Source organism: Lithobates pipiens, unplaced genomic scaffold, assembly GCF_037356315.1.
Source record: "Lithobates pipiens isolate NorthernLeopardFrog02 unplaced genomic scaffold, aLitPip1_a1.2 Scaffold_27, whole genome shotgun sequence".
Classification (NCBI taxonomy): Eukaryota; Metazoa; Chordata; class Amphibia; order Anura; family Ranidae; genus Lithobates; species Lithobates pipiens.
The window spans coordinates 2,001,339-2,007,927 of record NW_027507788.1 but is presented as its reverse complement, the minus strand read 5'-3'; the positions used below and the strand labels follow the sequence as shown (position 1 = coordinate 2,007,927).

Below are 6,589 nucleotides of genomic sequence, written 5' to 3'. Positions count from 1 at the left end.
CTGCACCCCAGGGTCTTCCGAGTCTTTTATTGAATGGTTGGGGCATGGCAGGGCAAAGGAGCAGGGGACTGCAACGTCTCCATTCCTGGGGGGGGCCACAAGATTGATGTGTTATAATGGAGAACAGGAGGTACGAGGGTCCTGATCATTACATCTAATAGACATCGGAAAGTATGAGGGTGCGGATCACTCCATTAAATAAAGAACAGAAGGTATGAGGGTCCTGATCATTACATCTCATAGAGAACATAAGGTATGAGGGTTCTGATCATTACATCTCATAGAGAACATAAGGTATGAGGGTCCTGATCATTACATCTCATAGAGAACAGAAGGTATGAGGGTCTTGATCATTACATCTCATAGAGAACATAACGTATGAGGGTCCTGATCATTACATCTCATAGACAACATAAGGTATGAGGGTCCTGATCATTACATCTCATAGAGAACATAAGGTATGAGGATCTTGATCATTACATCTCATAGAGAACATAAGGTATGAGGGTCCTGATTATTACATCTCATAGAGAACATAAGGTATGAGGGTCCTGATCATTACATCTCATAGAGAACATAAGGTATGAGGGTCCTGATCATTACATCTCATAGAGAACATAAGGTATGAGGGTCTTGATCATTACATCTCATAGAGAACAGAAGGTATGAGGGTCCTGATCATTACATCTCATAGAGAACATAAGGTATGAGGGTCCTGATCATTACATCTCATAGAGAACAAGAGTTTTGAGGCTCCAGACCATTAGATCTTGTAGAGAACAGAAGGTATGAGGGTCCTCTTATTTCAGTTCACATCTAATAGGGGACAGGAGGTATGGGAGGCCTTCTCATTATTGCTTACATTTAATAGAGGACAGGAAGTATGAGGGTTTGGATCATTTAAGCTTACGTCTAATGGAGAACTGGAGGTATGAAGGTCCGGATCATTATTGCTTATGCTTAGTAAAGAACAGGAGGTATGAGGGTCCTGATCCTAATGGAGAACAGGAGGTATGAGGGTCCTGATCCTAATGGAGAACAGGAGGTATGAGGGGTGTTTCTCATTACAGCTCAAGAGGGTAATTGGTAGACTGAACAGCAATGGGGGGGGACTGGTGGACCAAAAGTCAGTTTGTGACTTGAGGTCCGGTTTAAAGGTCCTTTTACGCAATGACCGATTACCTATCAGACCCAACTCCTTCCTCTGTTTCCAGGTAGGAATGTTCTGAGCCTTATACGAGTCATTGTGCTTAGTGGAGCGTTCCATCGGCACCGGCGATTATAGACGTAGGAAGTGACATGGGGACATTGAAGAGAACAGGAGGGAAGAGTGCAGAGAGATGTCATTCATAAATAAGTCAGAGAAGTGGAAGGAACGGAGTGCACACTGGAGATGAATATGAAGTGACGGAGGTAAGATGACTCGGACATATATCCCGATGACGTCTGCATCAATCCAAGGACCTAAGATAGGCAAATAGCTGTTGTAATTGCTGATTGTGATTCTGAAAGACCAAGTCATTGCCAAAATGGGGGCTGGGGTCCTCTTGTAGGGTGGAGCATACTTGGCTCTAGTGTCCTCCTTGTACAGTAGAGAGGGGAGCGTATTGAGGTTGGTATCCTTGTAAAGTGGGGAGAAATGGTGTTCTTCCTGTGGAGCGTCCTGGGGGATGATGTGCTTTTTGTAGGGTGGAGTGCAACTTACTGGGAGTTGGTGTTCCTCTTGTAGGGTGAAGTGGAGTGTACTGGGGGCCAATGTCCTCCTTTTGGCATGGAGTGTACTAAGGGTGTCTTTGGGGGGGGCGGGGGTGTGAGCATACTGGGGCTAGTGGAGGGCTGAGCAAAGTGGAATGTACTAAGGGCTGGTGTTCTTCCTGTAGAGTGGGGTGGAGTGTGCTGGGGGTTGTTGTCCTTGGGAAGCATGTTACATCATGGTATCCTTCTTGTAAAGCTGAGTGGAGCATACCTGGGCCCAATATCATTCCTGTAGGGTGAAGTGGAGAGTACTGGGGCCCGGTGTCCTTCCCGTAGGGCAGAGTGGAGAGTACTGGGGCCCCACGTCCCTCCTGTAGTGCAGAGTGAAGTATACTGGGGCCCGGAGTCCTTCCTGTAGGGCACAGTGGAGAGTACTGGGCCCCGGTGTCCATCCTGTATGGCAGAGTAGAGTATACTGGGGCCCGGTGTCCCTCCTGTAGGGCAGAGTAGAGTATACTGGGGACCGGTGTCCCTCCTGTAGTGCAGAGTGGAGAATACTGGGGCCCGGTGTCCCTCCTGTAGGGCAGAGTGGAGAATACTGGGGCCCGGTGTCCATCCTGTAGGGCAGAGTAGAGTATACTGGGGACCGGTGTCCCTCCTGTAGGGCAGAGTGGAGAGTACTGGGGCCCGGTGTCCATCCTGTAGGGCAGAGTGGAGAGTACTGGGGCCCGGTGTCCATCCTGTAGGGCAGAGTGGAGAATACTGGGGCCCGGAGTCCTTCCTGTAGGGCAGAGTGGAGAGTACTGGGGCCCGGTGTCCCTCCTGTAGGGCAGAGTGGAGAGTACTGGGGCCTGGTGTCCCTCCTGTAGGGCACAGTGGAGAGTACTGGGGCCCGGTGTCCATCCTGTAGGGCAGAGTGGAGAATACTGGGGCCCGGAGTCCTTCCTGTAGGGCAGAGTGGAGAGTACTGGGGCCCGGTGTCCCTCCTGTAGGGCAGAGTGGAGAGTACTGGGGCCCGGTGTCCATCCTGTAGGGCAGAGTGGAGAATACTGGGGCCCGGAGTCCTTCCTGTAGGGCAGAGTGGAGAGTACTGGGGCCCGGTGTCCCTCCTGTAGGGCAGAGTGGAGAGTACTGGGGCCCGGTGTCCCTCCTGTAGGGCAGAGTGGAGAGTACTGGGGCCTGGTGTCCCTCCTGTAGGGCACAGTGGAGAGTACTGGGGCCCGGTGTCCATCCTGTAGGGCAGAGTGGAGAGTACTGGGGCCCGGTGTCCATCCTGTAGGGCAGAGTGGAGAATACTGGGGCCCGGAGTCCTTCCTGTAGGGCAGAGTGGAGAGTACTGGGGCCCGGTGTCCCTCCTGTAGGGCAGAGTGGAGAGTACTGGGGCCCGGTGTCCATCCTGTAGGGCAGAGTGGAGAATACTGGGGCCCGGAGTCCTTCCTGTAGGGCACAGTGGAGAGTACTGGGGCCCGGAGTCCTTCCTGTAGGGCAGAGTGGAGAGTACTGGGGCCCGGTGTCCATCCTGTAGGGCTGAGTGGAGTTTCCTGGAGGTCGGTTGAGTGCAGTGTTAGCCAGGAGAGAGGTCGGAGTGCTTCCATACTCTGGGTATAATTCAGTGATGGGTTGTGTACATCCAATGCTGGATGTTGGGAGGAGGATCTCTGTATCTACTACTACCTCAGCCATAGCAACCCATGTGTGCAAAAATCCCTCTGCTCTGTCTCCAGGAGATGCAGAGATAAAACTGTTTGCTCTGCAGGGACATTCTCTGCTCTGTGTAACCCATGAGGTGCCAGGCTGCATTGATCTTTGTGTAACCCATGAGGTGCCAGGCTCTTTTGAGCTCTGTGTAATCCTTGTGGTGCCAGGTTGTATTGAGCTTGCTGTATCTCTTGTGGTGCCAGGTTGTATTGAGCTTGCTGTATCTCTTGTGGTGTCAGGCTGTGTTGGAATTGGTGTAACCATTGAGGTGCCAGGCTTTATTGGATTTGTTGTAACCCTTGTGATGCCAGGCTGTAGTGAGCTCTGTGTAACCCCTGTGGTGCCAAGCTGCATTAATCTTAATGTAATCCTTGAAATGCCACGCGGTACTGGATTTTGTGTAACCCTTGAGATGCCAGGCTTTAGTGAGCTCTGTGTAACCCCTGTGGTGCCAGACTGTATTGAGCTTGCTGTAAGCCTTGAGGTGCCAGGATGCATTGATCTCTGTGTAACCCATGTGGTGCCAGGCTGCATTGAGCTCTGTGTAACCCTTGTGGTGCCAGGCTGCATTGAGCTCTGTGTAACCCCTGTGGTGCCAGGCTGTATTGAGCTCTGTGTAACCCTTGTGGTGCCAGGCTGCATTGATCTCTGTGTAACCCATGTGGTGCCAGGCTGCATTGATCTCTGTGTAACCCATGTGGTGCCAGGCTGCATTGAGCTCTGTGTAACCCCTGTGGTGCCAGGCTGTATTGAGCTCTGTGTAACCCTTGTGGTGCCAGGCTGCATTGATCTCTGTGTAACCCATGTGGTGCCAGGCTGTATTGAGCTCTGTGTAACCCTTGCGGTGCCAGGCTGTATTGAGCTCTGTGTAACCCTTGTGGTGCCAGGCTGCATTGATCTCTGTGTAACCCATGTGGTGCCAGGCTGCATTGATCTCTGTGTAACCCATGTGGTGCCAGGCTGCATTGAGCTCTGTGTAACCCCTGTGGTGCCAGGCTGTATTGAGCTCTGTGTAACCCTTGTGGTGCCAGGCTGCATTGATCTCTGTGTAACCCATGTGGTGCCAGGCTGTATTGAGCTCTGTGTAACCCTTGTGGTGCCAGGCTGCATTGATCTCTGTGTAACCCATGTGGTGCCAGGCTGCATTGAGCTCTGTGTAACCCCTGTGGTGCCAGGCTGTATTGAGCTCTGTGTAACCCTTGTGGTGCCAGGCTGCATTGATCTCTGTGTAACCCTTGTGGTGCCAGGCTGCATTGAGCTCTGTGTAACCCTTGCGGTGCCAGGCTGTATTGAGCTCTGTGTAACCCTTGCGGTGCCAGGCTGTATTGAGCTCTGTGTAACCCTTGCGGTGCCAGGCTGTATTGAGTTCTGTGTAATCCTTGAGGTGCAACGCTCCATTGATCTTGATGTAACCCTTAAGATACCAGGCTGTATTGCATTTGGTGTAACCCTTGTGATGCCAGGCTGTAGTGAGCTCTGTGTAACCCTTGTGGTGCCAGGCTGTAGTGAGCTCTGTGTAACCCTTGTGATGCCAGGCTGTAGTGAGCTCTGTGTAACCCTTGTGATGCCAGGCTGTAGTGAGCTCTGTGTAACCCTTGTGGTGCCAGGCTATATTGAGCTCTTTGTAACCTTTAAGCCAGGCTGTGTTGTATTTGGTGTTTTCCTTGAGATGCCAGGCTGTGTTGTATTTGGTGTTTTCCTTGAGATGCCAGGCTGTGTTGTATTTGGTGTTTTCCTTGAGATAGAGTTGCCACCTCATCCCTTTAATCCTGAACACATATGAATTACACAGGTTCAGGGGCTGATTTATTGTAGATAAGGCACCAAGTGAGTTTAATTACCACCTTAATCAGCCACTGAACTCTTGTAATGTAATATAAGTTCGGTTTTAAAGGGAGAAGATGGCAACCCTACCTTGAGATGCCAGGCTGTATTGGATTTGGTGTAACCTTTGCGATGCCAGGCTGTATTGATCTTATTGTAAGCCTTGTGGTGCCAGGCTGTATTGGATTTGGTGTAACCCTTGTGATGCCAGGCTGTATTGGATTTGGTGTAACCCTTGTGGTGCCAGGTTGTATTGGATTTGGTGTAACCCTTGTGGTGCCAGGCTGTTTTGGCTTTGGTGTAACCCTCGTGGTGCCAGGCTATATTGGATTTGATGTAAGCCTTGCAATGCCAGGCTGTATTGGATTTGGTGCAACCCTTGCAATGCCAGGCTGTAGTGGATTTGGTGTAACCCTCATGGTGCCAGGCTGTATTGGATTTGGTGTAACCCTTGCAATGCCAGGCTGTAGTGGATTTGGTGTAACCCTCATGGTGCCAGGCTGTATTGGATTTGGTGTAACCCTTGCAATGCCAGGCTGTATTGGATTTGGTGCAACCCTCATGGTGCCAGGCTGTATTGGATTTGGTGTAACCCTTGTGATGCCAGGCTGTATTGGATTTGGTGTAACCCTTGCAATGCCAGGCTGTATTGGATTTGGTGCAACCCTCATGGTGCCAGGCTGTATTGGATTTGGTGTAACCCTTGTGATGCCAGGCTGTATTGGATTTGGTGTAACCCTCGTGATGCCAGGCTGTATTGGATTTGGTGTAACCCTCGTGATGCCAGGCTGTATTGGATTTGGTGTAACCCTCGTGATGCCAGGCTGTATTGGATTTGGTGTAACCCTTGTGGGGCCAGGCTGTATTGGATTTGGTGTAACCCTTGTGGTGCCAGGCTGTATTGGATTTGGTGTAACCCTTGTGGTGCCAGGCTGTAGTGAGCTCTGTTTCTGGTGTATGCCCCGTAAAGTGTCAGGTTGTACTTTGTCCCATCCGGCCTCCCACGGAGGTCCTCAGAGCGGTTTGGTAGACGGGTCTGTAGCCTGGCTGGGGGTCATCTGTTCAATTCATCCTTCCTCCCAGCTGGAAGGTATCGGGAGGAGTGGAGAGGCTGGGATGGAGGAGGGGAGGGTAGCAGCATCTTCTCTCTCCATCTCTCTCATCCGCAGGAGATGGTGAGGAGCAGCTGCAGGAGAGCTTGGCTGTCCTCCTACGATCCTCTCTCCGTACATTGGACGGCACACGGTCTCCTCCTCGTCTCCGGTGAGTACATGGCTGCTCCCGTCCCCCATGTCGGGGGCTTTGTGTATGGAGCCGGTGGGTGGCAGGTGATGGGCTTGGTGCAGGAAGGTTATACAGATGGTGGCAGGTC

The 6,589-nt window shown here is 51.6% G+C and overlaps 1 protein-coding gene across 1 annotated transcript in view; it reads left to right on the top strand.

The window, feature by feature from the left end:
- Positions 1-6,397: 6,397 nt before the first annotated feature.
- The window catches only part of RAP1GAP (RAP1 GTPase activating protein), a 114,319-nt gene continuing 114,127 nt past the window's right edge, over positions 6,398-6,589 (top strand). Inside the window, 1 exon segment of the mRNA XM_077456000.1 lies at positions 6,398-6,480. The gene's annotated coding sequence lies outside the window, so the exon portion shown is untranslated.